We start from the raw sequence: 8,727 nt of genomic DNA, 5'->3' as shown, positions 1-8,727 counted from the left end.
AAAGTCAATAGATGGCAGTGGCAGTGGCAGTCAAGTGAAAAAGCGCAAGATAAAAAATAATTCATTATCGCTAAAAGAGGAGATACACTCCCTAATTGAGTTCATGTCTAACAAATGCACATCTAAATCTTTAGAGCCCACCATTGAGATGTGGCATGGACATTTTAGAAAATATTCCTAGTATTCTTGGAGGGAGTGATATTTTTAATTGTGTTGTGAACTTGTTAACACAGAAATAGATGCGACATGCATTTTTCAAGTTGTCTACTGATGAAGCTAGAAAATCTTGGTTGGAGTACAACCACCGACGATCCTTCGTACCGAATAATACATCTAATCCAATTTGAGAAGTTGTTGATGATGCCTTACCCATATTACATTAGCATTAGACATTTGAACTTGCCCTTTAAAGTATGTGCAAAAGGTTATATTTTCTTAATGTTTTATTTCCTGTTTAGACATAATGGTGGTTTAGTCATTTCTTGTTTAGACATTACGTGTTTTATATTAATAGATGACTATACTATCAACTTTGAAGTTATCATTTGTCATTTTTAATTTATAACAGTTTATATGTCTGTTTCATTTCAGTTTAATGGAATGCTAGAACAATGACTTATTAAATGACGAAAATGAAGAAAAGGAAACTCAAGAAATAAGGAATGGATAGCACTATGTCAAATAACATGTAAGAGTATATTGATATATTATGAGAAATACATTTGCAAGGAACCATCTCGTGCATCTAAACGCACTGAAAATATATTTATCCAAGAGATATTACATGGAAATGAGACTCGGTGTTTGTCACGAACCCAATTCACCCTCCGTACGATGTCGTGATGGCACCTAGTCTCTAAGACCAGGTAAGCCTATTAAATTACGGAATAACATAATAAGAGTCTGAACACAAACCTCAATAGTTGTAACAAAATGAAAACTGCAAGTCAAAGAAACTACAATCTCCCAGAACCCGGCAGAAATAAGTCACAAGCTTCTAAGAGAAATACTAATGTCTCTATACATCAGAGTCTGCTAAAATAAGGAAAACAACATGATAAGGATAGATGGAGACTCCGAGTTCTGCTGACGCTGGCAGATGTACCTTGAAGTCTCCGCACACAGGTAGCTCATTGATATCCGGGTTGGTAAAAAGTACCCGGATCTACACAAAAAGATGTGCTGAAATATAGTATGAGTACACCATAGCGGTACCCAGTAAGTGTCAAGCCTAACCTCGGTAAAGTAGTGATGAGACCGGGTCAGGCCCTACTAGAAATAATAGAAAAGTAAAACAGAGGATATAATAATATAACGAAATGACTAAGAAGTGAACAACACAGCAAATAGAGATAAACAATAGGGGTGCACCCGAGGTACCGCCTCATAGTCCCAAAAATAAATATGCAGTGCAGGGAGATCTTCCGGGGAACCGTCTCGTAGTCCCAAAAGTAAATATGCAGTGCAGGGGATCTCCTGGGGAACCGTCTCGTAGTCCCAAAAGTAAATATGCAGTACATGGGAATCTCCCGAGGAACCGCCTCGTAGTCCCAAAAGTAAATATGCAGTACAGGGAGATCCCGAGGAACCGCCTCGTAGTCCCAAAAGTAAATATATCGTACATGGGGATCTCCCGAGGAACCGCCTCGTAGTCCAAAAGTAAATATGCAAAAGATATCCGAAGGAAACAACGAATTTACAGCAAGAATCTCACAGTTAAAGATTTAAATCAAATCAAATAAGTAGGTAATTTAGCTAAGCATGTTGCACATATTGCAAGTAAGAGTTAGGACACGTAGACATGTGATACTAAACTAAACATGATCACTACATATACTAAATCAACTGAGTTAAAGAATTTAAAATAAGATTACTCAGCAAGAATCGATATTTTCAAATTTAGCCCGTGTATACACTCGTCACCTCGCGTACACGGCGCTCACATATCACAAAATGTTACAAAAGTATCAAATCGTAAGGGAATTTCCCTCACACATGGTTAGACAAGCTACTTACCTCAAGCCAAGATCAATCAGTCAATAAGAATGCCTTTCCCTCGATTTTCCGACTCCGATCGGCTCGAATCTAGTCATAATTAATTTGATTCAGTCAATACAAATTATAGGAACAAAATCCATATGAAAATATAAAATTTTCACAAAAATCCGAAATTTAACTCAAAAATCGTCTATGGGTCCCACATCACGGAACCCGACAAAAGTTATAAAATCCGAAAGTCCATTCCACCACGAGTCTAACCATACCAATTTTAGCTAATTCCGATATCAACTCGACCCTCAAATCTTCAAATTAAACCAAGAGGGCTTTTCTAAATTTTTCAACTTAATTCACCCATTAAATATTAAAAATAACCAAGGATTCGGGTAATTTAACCAATATTGAGTTAAGAATACTTACCCCGTTATTTTCATTGAAAATCTCCCAAATATCGCCTCTGTCTCCGAGCTCCAAATCGGTAAAAATGGAAAATGGGACGGAACTTCAACTTTTTGTCTGGTGGTTTCTTCTTCGCGAACGCGACCCTTGCCTCGCGTTCGCGAAGCACAAAAATGTCCTGCCCAAAATTTATTATCCGTGAACGCGAGGGTCCTCTCGCGAAAGCGATGACCAGTGATCCCAGGACTTCGTAAATGCGACGCCTCAATCGCGAACGCGTGAAGTCTTCTTCGTGAATGCGTCTCCTCTCTCGCGTTCGCGATGCACACTGGCATTTACCCTTCGCGAACGCTTCTATTGCTTCGCAAACGCGAAGCACAAAACTTCGCCTGCCTCCAATTCCCTTTCGCGAACGCGAGACCTATCTCGTGAACGCGAAGAAGGAAACCAGAGCTGGACACCAAAAAATCTTCATCAGTCCTCCAAGTCCAAAATTGATCTGTTAACCTTTCGAAACTCACCCGAGGCCCCCGGGACCTCAACCAAATATACCAACAAGTCCTAAAATATTATAAGAACTTAGTCGAAACTCCAAATCACATCAAACAACGCTAAAACTACGAATCATACTCCAATTCAAGATTAATGAAACTTAAAAATTCTAACTTCTACATTCGATGCCGAAACCTATCAAATCAAGTCCGATTGACCTCAAATTTTGCACAAAATTCATAAATGACATAACAAACATGTTTTAATTTCCAAAATCTCATTCCAACCCCGATATCAAAAAGTCAACTCCCCGGACAAACTTTCCAAAAATTAAACTTTTGCCATTTCAATCTTAATTCCACTACGGACATCCAAATCACAATCTGGACACGCTCCTAAGTTCAAAATCACCCAACGGAGCTAACGGAACCATCAAAATTTAAATTTCTGGTCGTTTACACATAAGTCAATATTCGATCAACTTTTTCAACTCAAGTTTTTAATTATGAGACTAAGTGTCTCAATTTACTCCGAAATCCTTTCGGATCCGAACCAACTAACCCGGCAAGTCATAAATCAAATGTAAAGCATAAATTGAGCAGTAAATGGAAAAATAGAGTTGTAATACTCAAAACGACCGATCGGGTTGTTACAGTGTTATGAAAATTTTCGATTGAGGAAGTCACTGTTTCTTGATTTAAGCAAAGAGCTAACTGATTAATATGGTGTTAAACCCACGCTTGGGATGTCTGTCTATGAGGATTTAGGGATGTTCTTGATGATTTGTGCACATGGTGCCAGAAATCAATTGGTACAAGAGATTTTTCAACATTCAGGAGAAATAATTCATAAGCATTTTCATAGTGATCTAAAGGCTATTGGTAACCTTGTAAGAGACATAATTCAACCACATCCAAGTTATAATGATGGTGCAAGAGATCACAAGCCATGTAATCAACAGTATCTCCTTTTCTTTAAAGTAAGTGACATTTCTTAATAATTACATTATTATATTTTTACATTTTAACTCAAAAAATTATCTAGTGTAAACTTATATTTAGTTTATGCATGTATATATTTTTAGTATTGTATTGGAGCACTTGATGTCACACATGTGAAAGCAAGATTGGCTCAAGGTCAAGAGATACAATATATTGGGCGTAAAGGTTATCCTACTCAAAATATTCTTGTTGTTGTCGACTTTAATATGTGTTTTACATTTGCATGGATTGTGTGAGAAGGAGCAGCTCATGATAACCGTATATTTGGTGAGGCACTTCGTAGACCCGAACTGAATTTTTCACATCCATCTGGGATAAATATTATCTTGTTGATGCATGATATTCACACATAAAGGGATATATGTCTCCATATAAAGGGGATAATGTGAGATACCACCTTGCAGAATTTCGTCGAGGTGCGACACGACAATTGTGAGCACCAAATGGACATAAAGAAATATTCAATTATTTGCATTCTTCTTACAGAAACATTGTAGAGAGAACATTTGGGGTATGAAAAACAATGTGGTCTATTTTGCGAGATATGTCTTTTTATCATATTGACACTCAAAGAGATATCGTATTGACTACAATGGCGATTCACAATTACATTAGAAAGAAATGTAAGGTGGACAATATATTCCAAGAAGCTGAGAATGAGAGATATGTGCCACTCTTGGAAGATCCGCAAGAGTCAACGTTGCAAATGAAAAAAATATAGAAAATCAAGGAGATAATAATATTTGGATGGCAATTCGTGATCTGATTGCTCAAGATATATATGATAGTTGAATGTCTTAATTTTATTTACCACAAACAATACATATTAATTGCTTGTTTCTTCTCTACAAATACTGTGTGCATTATTTAAGCTTTTTTCTTAATTTTTGTTAATTTATACTTCACCCAGTCTAATTTATGATTGTATACTTATCATAACATAAACTATATTTGTAAAAAATGATATTATCTAATCATTATTATAATTAAAATAACATGATAAATAGGTTATTTTTGTATTTGAGTCTATGTAGAATCTAAAATTTTGAAGAAAATGACGTTTTTAGTAGTGTAAATTGTTATAAGATCATTTAAGTCATTTTAATATAAAAAGAGCTTATCAGCACTTTTTAATCAAACAGTTTCAGTTGCTTATTATTAATTTCAGCACTTTTATCCAAATACGTAACTACTTAATTATTAAATCAGTTTCAGCACTTAAAAATATTTTTCAGCACCTAATGCTTATGAGCTACTCTAAATCAGCTAAGAGCCCGTTTGGCCAAGCTACCAAAATTTGCTTATTTTAAAAAGTACTTTTTTCAGAAGTACTTTTGAAAAAAAAACAGTTTGTGTTTGGCCAATTCATTTAAGAAGTACTTTTTGTAATATTTGATAAATAAATTGTGTTTGGCCAATCTTTGTAAAAAGTGCTTTTGAGTGTTAAATTACCAAAAAGGATAGTACCAAGGTCTTATAAATATTTTAAAGAGAAAGATGAACTTAAATATATATCATAAGAGAATTTATTATTATTTATTTTATTTAATTAAAATATAAAATATATAGTAAATACACATAATAAATATTTAACTCAATTTTACATATATAGTTATACCAAAGCATATAATATTATCTAGTATAATTATTTATTGCCACACAATGATGTGAATAATCAAAAACATTATTTAGTATGAATTAGAAATCTATTCCACAAATTACTATATACTCATAATCCACCATGAAATAATAAGTAAAGTCACTCACACATGATAATATTTTCGGCAAAGGGCCAAATATTCCCATTTACTTTCGAAAATGGTCTAAGAATACCTCTCGTTATACTATTGGGTCATCTATACCCCTCCCGTCATACTTTGGAACAAATATACCCTTATTTTGGATGGAGTGCCACGTGGCAGCACCAAATGAAAACGACCCATTTCTTTTTTTTATATGATCCGTTTTTAAAAATCCACCACCCGACCCGTTTTAAAATTCAGTTTTTAAAGTTTTTTTAAAGCATATATTTTGTAGAAACTGGAAATTGTTTTTTGTAAAAACTGAAAAAAAAAAAGGAATTTGCAAAATATATATTTTTTAATTTTTTTTAGTTTTTTTAAAGTATTATTTTTTGTAAAAACTAGGAAAAAGAATATTTTTTGTAAAAAATGAAAAAAATGAAATATATATATATATATATATATATATATATATATATATATATTGTAAAAACTGAAAGAAAAAGAAGGAATTTGCAATATATATATTTTTCTGTTTTTTAAAGTATTTTTTTAAATAAAAACTGAAGAAAAAAAAAGATTTTGCAAAATATTTTCTTTTTTTAAAACTAATGCATATGTAGTCCACTGCTTTAGGAGAGTTTTGTTTTTCATTTTTTACAACAAAAAAAACCAATTTTTAAAAAAATAATACTTTAAAAAAACTGAAAAAACTTTAAAATATATATTTTGTAAAAAAATTTATTTTTAGTTTTTACAAAAAAAAATTCCAGTTTCTACAAAATATATGCTTTAAAAAAACTGAAAAAACTGAATTTTAAAATGGATCGGGTGGTGGATTTTTTAAAACGAATCCGGTAAAAAAAAGAAATGAGTCGTTTTCATTTGGTGCTTCCACGGGGCACTCCATCCAAAATAAGGGTATATTTGCTCCAAAATATGACGGGAGGTGTATAGATGACCCAACAGTATAACGAGGGGTATTCTTAGACCATTTTTGAATGTACATGGGTATATTTGGCCCTTTGCCGTAATATTTTTCAGCAATTTCATCTCTGCTTCTGTCACACAACGCCTCCATATTAGGAGAAGACTTGTTTTGCATTTCGAGAACTAATAGCCTATAACAGAAGAAATTATAAATGATTATTTGTAGGAAGAGAATTGATAATCCAAAGAAGGATGTAGATAATTTGCTTTAGTGTGAAAAAAGAAGAAGATAATTTAAAAAGCTACAAGACATTACACCAAAAAAAAAAAAAATTAAAAACAAGAAAAGTCAATAAAGAATTTGGAAAGTTGCAATATGATTCATGTATATGATATCTTTAAATTTAAAAGAATGATAAAAACCAGAAATAAATATGAAAAAACAAACTTAAATTAGTAAGGGATAATTTGAAAAGTATAAATTTTAAAGTGATGATAGTTTTGTCTTGAATAACTTAATTTTCTGCTTCTACTTCTGCTTAAAAATAATACTTTTTTGGAAGAAAAAAAGTACTTTTGGCCTCCTAAAGCTTGACCAAACATGCTCTAAGCCAAATGGGCTCTTAAAAATACTTTTTTAAAGCTTGACCAAATACTAATTGCTGCTCATAAGTGATTTTTAAATTAATTCGCCAAATACATATTGCTTCTCACCAAAAATACTTTTGACAAAAGCACTTTTGATAAAAATGCACTTCTCAAAATAAGCTAATTTTTAAAGCTCGGCCAAATAGGCTATTTGTCATCACAATTACACTAGAAACGGATTATTTAATTTAGAGCCCAAATAACAGTTCCATTTTATGCATGGTGTAATAGAATGATTTTGAAGAAAAAAAAAGATTGCAGGGGATCAGTATTAAATTTACCTCAAAAGTTTCCTGTAAGGCTGTAATTAATTACTTTTCCGTTCCATGATTTTAGTCCAGATTTTATTTCCTTTGGGTGTATCCAAGATTTATTACGATTTTCTCAATCTTTTTACTACCTTAAAGATGGTCAGTTACATATTCATTTAATTTGACTATTTATATGACATAAAACCTTAACATACCATCACACAAAGAAATGACAATGGCAAGAGAAAACACAAAAATTAACGTTGTTGTTCTAATTTGCTTCATTTCACTTGTTGCATTTTCATGCTTTGTTAGTAATGCTAATGCCAAATATATAAAATTCCCGCCACCTTTTAATGTTGGGACCGGACCGGCGATTCCGGCTAACCCTTATACCAGAGGTTGCAGTCCTTTAACTCGCTGCCGTGGTGGTAATTCGGGCGGCACCCCGGGCAGTGGCCCCTAAATCTCCGGTCTCAGGTTCTAGCCATGAGAAAGAAGCGTTACAATAATGGATTCTTAATGTTTTTTATTTGTGAGTTTATTATTTTTATTTATTTGTGATAAATCACCTTATCGAAATGTAACATTGAAGTATCAAGTATCAATTATAGACAAGATTAACACGAGATGTTGATTCTTGATTTAGCGTCTTTCGTTACAAGCTAATCTTTCTTTCAAAAATATTTTCCCTTTTTTTTTTATGTGAAAACTCACACGGATAAGAATTCTTTAAAAATTAATTGTAATGAGATCAGTTAAAAAAACATATATATATATTGTAGATCATTTTTCTTATTTAATTTGTAACTGGTCGTATAAGATCATTTCCTCCACCCAAAACAACATATTCGGTATACTTCCATATATTGAAGTCTGGAAAGGGTAATGTGTACGCACACCTTAGTCCTATCTAGTAGAGATAAGGTTGTTTCCTATCTTAGAATTTTCGAGCGTGACCTTTAAATTTTATCCGCTGGTAATTTTGAGACCAGGAAAAACAAATAATCTCTAACCAAAATTTCTACGGATTTCCTCAAACTTCGTACTACCTTTAGGCAATTTACATACTATATTTAATGGAATTGAAAGGTTAATATTCATTAGAGCTTTCTATATATTCTCCTAGTAACACAAATTAAACAACATCACAAAGAAAAAATGGCTACGACAAGAGGAAACAAAAACAATGTTATTCTTGTTCTTTTCTTCATTGCACTTGTTGCGTTTTCAACCGCTGCAGAGGTTTCAAACAACAAGAAATTT

This window comes from Nicotiana tomentosiformis, chromosome 4, assembly GCF_000390325.3.
Source record: "Nicotiana tomentosiformis chromosome 4, ASM39032v3, whole genome shotgun sequence".
Classification (NCBI taxonomy): domain Eukaryota; kingdom Viridiplantae; phylum Streptophyta; class Magnoliopsida; order Solanales; family Solanaceae; genus Nicotiana; species Nicotiana tomentosiformis.
The sequence above is the reverse complement of the archived record's forward strand: the minus strand, read 5'-3'. Positions refer to the sequence as shown.